Source organism: Triticum aestivum, chromosome 3D (assembly GCF_018294505.1).
Source record: "Triticum aestivum cultivar Chinese Spring chromosome 3D, IWGSC CS RefSeq v2.1, whole genome shotgun sequence".
Lineage (NCBI taxonomy): Eukaryota > Viridiplantae > Streptophyta > Magnoliopsida > Poales > Poaceae > Triticum > Triticum aestivum.
In genome coordinates, this window is record NC_057802.1 from 77,414,847 (window position 1) to 77,428,148 (window position 13,302).

The 13,302-nt window shown below is 44.5% G+C and overlaps 1 long non-coding RNA gene across 1 annotated transcript; it reads left to right on the forward strand.

The window, feature by feature from the left end:
- Positions 1–8,689: 8,689 nt before the first annotated feature.
- Positions 8,690–10,364, forward strand: LOC123074176 (uncharacterized). The gene is made up of 4 exons (XR_006435893.1): positions 8,690–8,734; positions 9,117–9,246; positions 9,984–10,086; positions 10,171–10,364. It is a non-coding gene; the product is annotated as an uncharacterized lncRNA (long non-coding RNA).
- The last annotated feature ends 2,938 nt before the right edge of the window (positions 10,365–13,302 follow it).

Genomic DNA, 13,302 nt, shown 5'->3' on the forward strand with positions numbered 1-13,302 from the left:
GTTCTGTCCGTTTCCTCCTCCATTCCCATTACCACTCTTGGAGCCATTATGGTTGTGCGAGCTACCTCCTCCATGGGTATGTTGAAACTGTCCTCCCGGCTTCGGGGTAAAACGGGGCTTCTGCTGGGCTCCAGAATTGTACTTCCCTTGTCCATACTTCCTCTTACGGTTTTCAATCTGCTGTTGCTTCCCTTCAATCATGAGAGCTCTATCTACCAGCTCCTGGTAGTTGTTGAAAGTTGCTACCATCAACTGCATACTCAGCTCATCATTCAATCCTTCCAAAAACTTCTCCTGCTTGGCTGCATCTGTAGCAACGTCATCTGGTGCATAACGTGCTAACTTACTGAAATCCTCCACATACTGGCCTACGGTACGTCCTCCTTGGCGTAGGTTGCGAAACTCACGCTTCTTCATCGCCATAGCTCCTGCTGAAACACGAGCTGTACGGAAATCTTGCTGAAACTGGTCCCATGTGACAGTGTCAATAGGGTGCGTGGCTGTATAATTCTCCCACCATGATGCTGCGGGTCCATCAAGCTGATGTGCGGCAAAACGCACTCTTTCCGCATCTGTGCATCCTGAAGTGGTCAACTCCCTTCCAACTTTGCGGAGCCAATCATCTGCAACAATCGGCTCGGTGCTACTGGAAAACACCGGCGGGTTTAGCCTTAAGAAACGGGCTAAGTGATCAACAGGTGGTGGTGGCGGTGGGTTGTTGTTGTTGTTGTTGCCTTGGTTCTGAACTAACACTTGCATCAGGGCATTCGGTTGCTGAATCAACTGGGTGATCTCTGGCGGAAAAACAAATCCGGTGTCGCGTCTCGGAGGCATCTGATAGGTTTAGAAAAGATGAGAGTTAAGAATAGAATGAGGTCTAGAGAGAAAACACTACCCATATGCTCATGAGACAAATTCAATCAATATCACTCAATCAATCCAAACAAGGCAAAACAATCGATCTAACTAGCGTTACAAAGTGCTTGAACTATACTATTAAATGGGGGAAAACTACTACTGATATGGTGGTCTACTAGAAATTCTGATCCGTTGAAGACTCCATGATGTCTGCTCCAGCTTCATCAATCCATTCGTCTTCACTTGGTTCCGAGTCGGTGTCGTCGATGATGATGTAGTTATCCGGACAAGTGCATTCGTCGACTTCTGCTTTTGGCACTGGATTTCCCACGAATGCTCCAATCTTATTCTCCAGGTCGTCAATCTTCCCTACTAGTGCATTGATTTCCTCCAAGTAATCTTCGCGTGTAGCCTTGAGTTCTTCTTGGAGTTCCTTGATCTTTGTTAATGCCTTCTTCAGTTCTTCCTTGTCCGTGCACATCTGGTTCTCCTGGCGTCGGATATGTTGGTTCTGCTCCTGGATGAAAGCTGCAATTGATCCATCCTTCTTGGTCTTGATCATCTCCCATTGCGCGTCTCGACGTCCACAAATTTGGTAAATTGTATCCTTAAGCTCCTGGTGATAGACTTCTCCAATGCGTCCCACGGCGATGTGTGCGGCCATGCTCTTCCCTAAACTCCAAGTTGGTGCTTCGAAAACCAATCTCATGGGTTCCGTAATTGGCACAAACGTCCTTCCTGGAATGATAACTTGAATCTTCCAGCTCTCCTCTTCAGGTAATGTGGCATTGTAGGTTCCGGTGATGCTTGGTATTCCTATGTTCAAGTACTTGGTGACTTCCTTCAAGTGTCGACCAAACGGCGTATCTTCATCTGGTTGCATGAACTTTCTCCTTGCATTCGCCATTCCTAAAAGAGTAGAAAGTGGAGAGGGGTCAGAAATGAGAAGAGAGAAGCTTTCTAGGGCTTAAGCTTAGTGGTCGTGTCCTATAGTCAGCGTGTGCTCTGATACCAACTTTGTAGCGACCAGACCTCAAATGGCATGTGCTGCTGTGCACCAGTGTCATCCCTGGATCAGTAATGCTGACACGCACAGTACAAATGGAGGATTTATAACAGAGTAGCAATCACACACTTATTACATCGAATAACTCCGAAGAGTTAAGTATGGTAAACATGGCTTAAGGCCATCTAACAACGATAACAGCAGAAGACTTGGAAGATAAGTGAGTCCATCAACTCCAGCGGCATCACTGAGTATAAGACCACGACCTAAGGCACCTTACTCGTCGTCTGAAAAGTCTGCAACATGAAACGTTGCAGCCCGAAAACGGGTCAGCACATAGGATATGCTGGCAATGTAACACATAGAGAATAATGAACAATGATAATGCTATACTATATGCATATATGGCTGGTGGAAAGCTCTATGGTTACAGTTTTGCGAAAAGCCAATTTTATCCTACTTCAAAAGGAATAAATTTTATTTAACTATCATGGTGGTTGAAACATTGAGAAGGTACCTCCAACTCAATCCCAATTAAGTATCATCATTAACCCAACAAAATTAATTATAAGTATCACGGTGATGAGATTCAAATGATAATCCAGGTACTAGATACTCAAGTTGTCCATAACCGGGGACACGGCTAACCATGATTAGTTTGTACACTCTGCAGAGGTTTGCGCACTTTTCCCCACAAGACTCGATCGCCTCCGCTTGATTCTCGCACTACATGATGTTTGAGAAACGGATGACCGGGACACAGTCTTTCAGAAACAATCACTCTTTACTCTGGATGGACCGGTACACCTACTTTCCCCTACATCTGCTAGTCCACCTCTTCAAGAGATCCTGTAACCTACTCAGCTATGCTAGAGCCCATAATAGCTTGTGGCTGCACACGGAAGTTTCTAGCATGAATAATCTTATGATCCCTTTGAGCCTGGGTGGCGGACCTTATACATACAGACAACACTGGGTTCTCCAGGTGCCTCAATCCACCCAGATGTGAGTTTTAGTTGCCACCTTAAGTTGAACCATTAATAAACATCTCACATCTGTCATGAATGTCTCTCAAACCCATCCACGTCTACGAGCATAGCATGGCAATAATAAAAGCAACGTAGAAGTAACTCCCAAGGGTTTGATAAAGTAAAACAGGTAATAGGTACTACCTCAACTACTTCCCAGTACCCACATGTTATCAATCCTACTCATGCAATGTTTGAGGGTTGAATCTAATGCATAAAAACTGGGTATGATCAAAGTGTTACTTGCCTTGCTGATGATCCGCAAAACCTAGCGAGTCGAAGTAACAAGCGGCACACTCCGGGTACTCTATCGCAAACAAACAAGCATACAATCAGTACTCATCTAATGCACAGGTAAAACTCGAATGAAAGATCCAACCAGAAAGTTCAACTTAAGAACTCCGGTTTGCAAAAAGAATCAACTCGAAAGAAGCAACGAAAGTCAAACGGCGAAAGAAAGAAACTTCGTTTGCTAATCTGGATCTAGGTCAAATTTTACTGTAGCAAAAACTTGTTTGAGTAGGTTAAACGGAAAGAGAATTTCGAGACGAAACTCTAGGCGCTTGAATCGCCTGATTCCGATAAACGAGCGAGAAGTTAAACAGAATTGAAGATTCGATCAGAAATCGAATCTGAGATAATCGCAGAAAAATTCCGACGAAAAAGAAAAACGGACGAACGGTTAAATAACGGACGTTCGTTAATCAGAAAAAACCGACGAACGCGTTCGTTAAAAGGAACGGTTCGGTAAACGCTCGCAAAATAATAAAACCGAAAAAAAACCGATCTAGGGTTTTTTTTTAACAAAGGGTTTTTTTAAACGAAAACCGGCAACGACGAAACGGGGCAGTGGCAGTACCTCGTCGGGGCTCCGGCGAGGGCTCCGGCGGGGGCTCCGGGCTCGGGCGGCGGGGTGCGGGGCACGGGGGGTGCGGGCGAGGCGAGGGGCGGCGGCTCCCGGCGACGAACGCGGCGGCGGCGGCGGCGGGCTACGGCGGCGGCGGCGAGGCGGGTTGCGGCGGCGGCGGCTCGAGTTGAGAGGAGAGAGAGAGGGGGGTATAAATAGGAGGGGCAGCCGAGGGGTGGCTTGGGGAAGGGGCGGGCGAGGGGGAGGCGTGCGGCGGGCGGACTCGGCAAGGGCGGCGGCGGTGCTCCCGTGCGGAGGAAGGAGAGGGCGCGGGCGGGCCGGCGCTCGGCTGGGCTGGAAAATGCAGTGAAAAATGTTTTCCCACATGCTGAGCAGAGGGAGTGCTTCGGTCATTTGTGGATGAATTTGATCAAAAAAATTTAGAGGAGAAGAATTTGGGCGCATGTGCCAGCAGCAAGATCTTACACTAGACAGACACAAAAATATCATCTTGATAAGATAATGGCAGCATGCGATGAGTTTGGTACATGGCTGAACACCTACCATTCTTTGTTATGGTACAGGTCAGCATTCAACACTGCCATCAAGTGTGACCACATCAATAAAAATTTGGCAGAGAGTTTCAACAACAAGGTTAAGGAGTTAAAAGATTTGCCTGTGCATGACATGGTTGACCAAATCAGGATCATGCTCATGCGGTTGTGGGAATTGAGAAGAAGGATAGGTGATTGTCTGCAAGGTGATAAGCTTCCAGGAGTGGTACAACAGGTGGTCAATAGGAGCAGAAGTCTTTCACATTTGTCTGTTGAAAAATCTTCACCTTGGGGTGCTAAAGTTAGAGATAACAAAACTGGAAGGAGACATGTTATTAACACTGAATTGCATGATTGCACTTGCCTCGAGTGGCAACACACTGGTAAACCATGTGAGCATGCCATTCTTTTCTTAGCATCCCAACCGAAGATAAACATGCACCCATATTTGCATGAATATTATTCGGTATCAAGATTCAAAGCTACATATGCTACTCCAATTCCAGCACTTACAGATCAGTCTCAGTGGCCTGAAGTGGAGATTGAATTTTCCATGTGTCCTCCCTTGATGAATAGAAAGGCTGGCAGGCCTAAACAGAGTATATTCAAGGCATGGTTTGAGAAAGGTGGGAGTAGTAAGAAGGGAAAGAAACATGGAAAGCCAAAAAGGGGCCAAAAGGTAACAAAAACAGATGCAAGTTGTGCCAGGAACTTTGGCACAGAGTGGGATCTGTCAAATGCCGTTACACTCCTGATAAGCCAAAGTATGTTCTTGTTTATTTGTTTGTGTTTTGATTTGGTGTTTTTTCCAATTACTATATCTATAACATTTTCCCAATGGCCAGGAGGAAGCGAGCAAGTCAACCCCTTGTTGTTGAACAGTGTTGGCCAACAAAAAAGAAAGAGTCAATGGCTGTAGAAAGAAGAGAAGTGTGCCTGAGCCTAAGCAGACTGAAGAAAATCCTGCTGCAGTCAACATTCAGACTGAAGAAACTGATGTGGAGGTGCACACCGAAGAAACTGAAATTGCAGTCAACATTCAGAATGAAGAAGCTGATCTCGATGTTGGAACTGAACCTGAGCGTGTCGAGGTTCAGATTGAAGAAACCCATGTTGAGGTACACACCGAAGAAACTGAAACTGCTGTCAACATTCAGACTGAAGACACTGATCTCGAGGGTGTTGGCGAGGTATTGAAAAGACCAGTGAAGAAAACCAAAATGATCAGTGAACTTGTGTGTGTAGTAGAACCAAAAACAATAAGTGCTAAGGCAAAGAATGGCACACGACATGGTAGGAAGAGGTAGAACAGAGAACAGTTTGAAAGTTTGTGTCATGTAATAATATTTGTAACTTGGTGTGTACTGGTAGTCACTATGTATCCCCGTATTTCTATTCGAACTTGTTTGTTGGTACCTTGTCTAAACCAGCCAAATAAAATAATAGATAATATTTGTGTCATTGTTTTAAATTCAAATTTGGATTCAAATTTGGGCTCAAATTTGAATTAGGGATGGGGTATTGATGTTTTAATGCTATCTAAAGTACCTCAACTGAAATATGTTTGCTTGCTGATCAATCCGAGCCCTTTTGGTAAGTTGAACTCATAGTCATGAAAAGTGTGTTTCAAAGGACCTCCAAAGGTAGGGTAAACGGCCTCATATTTAAGCAAGTTTTTTTGGCACCTTGTCTAAAGCAGCCAAATAATTTTTCTACACATCTATTCTACCTATATAGTGTAAATCTAAAGTCTCACTATTTATTGAATTAATTTTCTATTATTTTCTTTTCTTTTTGAAAAAACAAGGTTTAATAGAAAATTATATATAAAACAAGTTTAAAACATGAAAATGAGAAAAGTAAGTTAAGATCTTTCTTAGTCAATCCAAAATGAAGTTTTGGTGAGGATTTCACACTTTTCATTTTCAAAACCGTACCTACTCTTGGGTGCCCACTACTCTCTCCCTTGAACTCCATAGTACATTGTTCGAGGAATGACAATGTAGTGAAGGATTTTTCGTAAAAATGTATGTAAACCATATTTATATTTTTTTTCTCATTACTATACGACATAATAAGACTATGTGCGCAAGTTTTATATTTTTTTGATTTTTTTCGAATTATATGCTCAACCCTAATCACTCAAAACTCCTCAAAACCTCTCAAAACCCCTCAAAACCCCACACACTACCGGGTCATCGATCGTTGTGCGTGGACGGTTGAGATCAGGCGCTAGGGTTAGCTACAGTGTCCTTCGATCCGCATGAGACGCACTGATTGGTTGAATCAGTGGGGTTTGGATCAGCCTCTCTCGTTGGGGCATCAGGACCGTTCATTTGAATCCAAGGGCACGAGTTGACGTGGTGCATGGACCAAGCCTACGCAGTGCACTTTCCATCGTTGCATGCGTCCCCGCGCTACAACAAAAACCCCTATACCAACGCATATCTACCAACGATATGATAAGATGTGTTGTTTGTTTCCACCTCCCACGCCCACCTCGCCAGCTTAGCGCTAACCTCCTCCTCGTTCCCTAGAAAGCAGCTAACCTCCCCGCGTACCCACCTCCTCCCAGATTTTTCTATCCCCAATCTCTCTCTCTCATCCCCAATTCGCCTCTCCGCCGAGCTCCATGACCACGCCGCTGCCTTGGCACCACCGATTCCGGTAAGCTCCGGTGCTCTCCCACGAAGTTTCTCACCAGCCCGTATGTCCCTCGGCGCTCTCCATCGCCCCCGCGCCGCCGCGACGTCCTCCACCCCCTACCGCAACCCTACTGTTCGCCGCAGGTCGCCGGCGCGGCTGCCGCGCCTCCTCTGGTTTCTGGCTTGGTCTCGACGGTGTTGCTCTGCCTCGGCTACCTCACCTTCGACATTGAAGGTTTAGTAAGGCACTCTCCTTTACCCGTACTCTCTCTGGTGCTTTGTGAGGACATGGCCATCGTGCCATGGTCGATTCTTTATTGGCAATCACGACTGTGATCTAAACTATCTTATCATTTGCCTGATGCACTACTACCTGCGCTCGCTTGTACCTGCATCCACGCCGCCCCAGTCTTGAGTTCTCTATTGTACACTCAAATACAACTGCCTAGTGTTAGCCATCGTCGTATTGTACATCACAGCTGGATAAGAACCCATCACAGTCAGTGATCTTGCTGGAGGTCCAAATATTCAGTTCATTTAAGTTTCGGGCTTGCATTATACATAGAGAAAGAAGTTTAGAGCAAAAAACAACAACACTGTATATCAGTTCAGTATTACAAGAGAACAATATGGTACATTAACAACCGAGGATTTCTTTTAAAAGTGTGTACACCATGACACAGTTGTCACATATTCCTACCCTGATTAGTGATAAATAAAATTGATAAAGACTAAACAGTTTAACGTTGATTACTGAAACCTTTTTATGTGTTTTTTTTAGAGAACTAATTACAACTGAATCAACTACAGGTTCGATGTCAACTGGCAAAAGCAATTAGGAAGAAAGGATTGTCAATGCAGTTCGGATAAGTCAGCCAGCGAACCATATTTCTAGAAAAGAATGGGCAGAAATGTAACAGGACCTAGCAAATATTGAGGCTACTTGAGTATAAAAAGACTGAGTCATAAATTTGGACTGCAACCTGTCCCAGGAGCATTCTGACAAGTTATACCACTGCGTACAAATTCTAATGAAAACTATGTAACTTGTTCAAAATGCAAAAATCAGATTATGTTAACTATGTAAACTTTGTTGAAAATCATTTTCCTTTTCGAAACGCACTTAGCATATCTTTTTTCTTTCATGAATACGCAAGTTGCGTATATTTTCATTGATAGAAGGAGAGTACAAGCATGAGGTTGCAACGCTTACAAGGCCATATACATGCTAGGCATGGTGTACAAACGTAGGAGCAGACTAGAACAAGGGGGTTAATTTGTTCAGCCCCAAAACAAAAAACTGGGAACTACGCGCCGGTGATGATGTTTTGTATCCCGTTGGCGCCAGCCTTGGCCCATAGGCGCGCCTCTTCCTTGATGGTATCAGAGATGAGGGTGACCGATGGTCTAGCTCCGTCGAAGATGCATGCGTTGCGGTGCTTCCAGAGCCACCGTGCACATGGAGGCCGGGGCGTGGTTGTGGGAAGAGCTCTACCAAGTCTGGATGGGCGTGTTGGGGTCGGGGAGGTTGACCGCCGCGCGAGCCCAACCGAGGATCTCATGCCAAACTTAGCATATCTATTACTTAGTATATCCAGTTGTGGTGCATTATATATGTTTAAATTTTCTTGCTGCTATGTGCACAGATGAGTCCTTACTTATTTCTTTGTCACAGTTCTGTAATACTATAGGAATAAGTATCACATGCATCCATCCCTAATCTCAGCTTCCCTTACAGGTTCTGAAATTGACCTTGCTTCAGCCAACATGCGTGTGGTCGTTCTCTCTCTTAGCAGGTAAACTGATACACCATAATCCTGAAATTAATATATTTCATTTGGCTCCATCGTATGTACAATTATATACACCATAATCTTAGTTTGGGAGCAGTTCTTGCATTATCCAAGATAAATCATTGCAGAATCAGTAGAATATTAAGATGACACTCGCATGAATATTCTAACATGTGTTTGCATTAATCGCAACTAAATAAGATGCATTGCTGAACCTCTCTTCCCACGTCTTTTTTTTTCTTAACTCACCCCCACGTCTTGTTATTTTAAGTAGCGAATCAATTTCTTTTTATTTTTCTGTAAACATCCTGAATTCCACCGTTTCTAGAAACAGAACTCCATATTTTCTTCCTAGAGAAGCCCAAACAAACCTGTGCCCTTTCAGGGGTCGAGGCCATTGCTCACGGCTGGGGCTCAGCACATCTGAATCTCCGCTTGTGGTACATGTCCCCATATCTGTTCAGGGTGGCGCTACAAGATCAAATCGAAACCAGATCACATGGCAGCTCAGTCTGGTATGTACATCATTCCCAACTGCTAATTAATTATTCTGTGATGTCTTCTTGTTTACTAATCAGAGCATGCTCTTGTCTGTACTAATTAGATCATGCATTACTTCAAGGGCCTAGGTAGGTGTGATGAAGAGCACAAGTGGATTGGATAGTTGTCCTTCCACCCCCCCTCTCCCCTTATGTTCCTTATAGTTCATTGTTTTTCGTGTTTGCTTCTGCAGGTTCTGAAAATTCATTCATAGGAAATTCTAACGCGTGACTATACATAATTTTGTATTTTCCAGAGGTCTCTATATTGTATTTTCCATAATTTGAAAATACTTATCATTTAATTTGGAGCTGATGCAAGATGCCAAATTTAATTAGTACATGGTTATAAGTTGGATAATCTGCAATGTTGTTGTTTAATAAACTCATGTTGAAAACGTTCTTGCCTTTAGAATATTATAATTAGCCCCACATCTATATCTGTATCAGAGTCTTCTTAATCACATTTGCGAGCATTTATCACACTACCTAATTTAGGTACATCCAAATCTAGCCTGATGTGAATTATTTTCTTTGAACATAAAGTGAATTGTGGAAACCTTGCATCTATTTGTATTTTCTGGAAAGCTGCAGATCTTTCTTTGAAAACGAAGGATCTGTGATATGTCAGCACATGTTTTTCTTCAAAGGAGGTACCTCATTTCTTACATAGTATGTTCATTTCAAGGTTTAACTCAATTAACACACAACAGATTTGTTCATAAGAAAGCAATGATCAAAAGTATTCGTCGGAATGTTGGCTGTTACTCTCCTTTTCGGCGTACAAAGCTGCTAATGTCATGGCATTCAACTTCTGTATGGTGCCCCTCTACATTTTGTTGCTCTATTAACCTGATTTTCTCCACCGTAAGTTACTCATGTCATTTTTCGTTTCTGTAGATTGCCAAGATAAATGGATCATGCATGGCTCAGATGTTGATTGCAAGGCCAAGAATGGGGTTACTATTAGATAATTAGAATGTCATTTTCACGATCAATGTTTCAAACATTGTAGTAGATTGCAAGGTCGAGAATTATGATAAAACTAGATAGTTTCACATCTTGTAATCTTTGGATCATGTTCTATGCAACGCTACACAATCGAATTAATATATGAGGAAGGTTTATTATATTGTGGCTCCTATACAGTATTGATGTGGACCAAAAAATTCTGGATGGCAATATATAAAATATCATCAATCAATTATGATATTTAGCAAAGCCTCTATAGTAGTTGCAACGATATAACATATGATTGTGCAGGGTCATCACCAACGCATCTGAAGTGTTGTTGGGCTTCAACTCTATATGTTGCTACCTTACAATGCATCTACATGTCGTTTACCAACGCATGTGTATATGTTGTTGTAGACCTTAGCAACGCCACCAATGACAACGCATAGTAATCTGTTGGTGTAGACCATAGCAACACATATATGTACATACGACAACGCATCGATGCGTTGCTGAAGGGGGGTTCTTGTTGTAGTGCCGTGCCTACCCGCAGCGCCGGCGCCCGTTGCAGCATGCATGCCCACCCGCAGAACTGCGCCCGTGCGTTGCATGCATGCCCTCGACGTAGCCCTGCTCCGCCACCCCTCTCGACGCAGTAAGCTGTCGCATGCCTACCATTAGCGTCGATGCAGCGTCGCATCAAAGCATGCACCCGGCCACAATGCAGCAGCCATACCCCGATGAAGACAACCAAAAAGCCAATGGTGCATAGCGTGCGGTGCATGGCGTGCTCCTCTTTGAACGACACAATACTGGCATGATGGGTATCGATGCAGTTCAAACGGCGTGCTGCTCGTTACAAGATGGGCAAATTAAGGCGTCCATTATTGTCACGTCTTCCATCGACCGAACGTTGCCCTCTAGCCAGGTCCTAGCAAGCAGGCTACATTGCGGGCCCCTACATTGCCATGCATGAATGCACGGGCGGCACACACAGAGAACCCGGGGCAGGCATGTCCCCTTGACCCACGACGACACAGACGCGTGCGTGAGCCCGTCCCCCTTGACCCGCGACCGGTGTCACAGAAGCGTCGCAGCCCGTTTCCCACACTCGTGTACACACTTTGATGGGGCGCCACCAAATGCCGCCCGCCAATTAATTCTACGGGGTGAAACCACGTCGCACTTGGGCTATTTAAGCCGGGCACCATCGTCTTCCTCTCCCTCCTCATCCATACCCCATCCTCTGCCTCCTCTGCCCTCCTTCTTCCTTCTTCTCCATCAAACCCGATCGAGCCCTCGAGCCACCATGCAGTACAACGCCCCCACCTACCGCTTCCCCCCAACCGTGCCGGAAAGGCTCTACCCGGCCGGAGTGTATGTAGAGAGAACCCTTAGGGTGTGGGCAATCTCAAGGTGGAGGGGCGCAAGGGAGTTAACGGAGTTCTTCCTTGCGGCCGGCTTCCGCCACCTCCCCCGCGGCTCTCCTCGAATGTACCATCTTGAGGAGGTCAACCACAACGGCGTCGTGGTTGGGCTCCTTGCCACGTTCACTAACCCTTTTGATGCTTTTCACCTCCTCGGGCGAGCATATTGGGTTGGTTGTGAGTTCATAGCTTTCACCACCTATAATATCTTCACCGACTTCAACATCATCTTCCCCAACAACGGCGTTATGCACACGCTCCCGTACCCCATCAACAACGGGGAGGAGTGAATGGCGGCGCCCGGAGGAGCGAGGTGGCGTTGTTCACCCGGAGGAGGAGGAGAAGAAGAACCCGCGTTTGGTGCCCCCCGATCTATCTAGCTTGCTATATATCTATCGTATTAGTTTTTTTAAGTTGTAATCGTTATGCTACTATTATTAAGTTGTATTAGTATTTTAAGTTGTAAGGCTATCGTGGAGTTGTAAGGCTATCGTGGAACTATGGGTTGCAATCATTATGCTTCTATATAATCGTTATGCTACTATATATATTGTGTGTTTCATGCTATCATTTGTAGATTGCTATGAGTTGTTCTTGCTATTAGTTGTGTATTGCTACGGGCCGGGTTGCTACACCCCAATCACCACACACACCATCTTCAAAATATTGGCCAACCCATGGACATGCAACTAGGAAATGCAAACTAATTTACTTCATGCAAGCATGCAACTCATTTAGTTCATGGAACCGTAGACATGCATAAAAACAAGTAACATTTAGTTTTAGTGCATCAAAAAATGATCCATCACAAAATTTAGTGCAAGAAAAAGACCAAAGTAAAAACAAGTAACATTTTATTTGCCGAAGTTAGAGGTGGGCTGGTGCCCCTACGCTGGTGGGCTGGTCTCTATTTGGGCATGGTTATTTTCTCACGGCCCAACATCTATTCGGCAGCCCAGTTTTGTTTTTTTACTAGAAACTGAATTTGGGTGTGTACTCTGTTAACTGAAGAACAAAAGCAGAAGAACCAGAGCATGAACACTGAATAGGGCCCTGAGAATATCATTACAATAATTCAAGCAAGTTTTGCTTAACACAAATTCAAATTCATCTAACAAATAATCCCTGGCTAACTCAAACTACTGGGCACTACTAGCTATAGACACAATAACTGAAATTAGGGAACCCCTGAAACTAGCTGACACACTAACTGAAACTCTAACAAATTCTAGCGATTGATGAATATCAAGTAAAATAAACACATAGCAATGACACAACAATAAAATGCTCCAGCCATCATATTTGCTTGCTGCTTCAAATCGATCAGATGCTTTAGTTGCTTGCCCATTTTCTTCAATTCACAGTTCAGTTCTGCACTGTGCATCATCGGATCGGCTCTGTCCGCCAAATTGGGGGCTTGTTCCATGGCAAGCCACCCCCCAAAATTGAGCTCTTGGGTTGGGGTTGATGCCTCCAATTTCAACCTTTCTACATAGTCATCGAGCCACTCAAAATGCCCACATTTCTTCAGAACCTGAAAAACAGGGGGCCGGCGGCGCATGAATCCTAGGTCCACCACCCAGATTCACCGCCCTAATTCGAGAAAAAAAAAAGAAATCGGGAGAAATTAGACCATACAATTGGTCAAGAA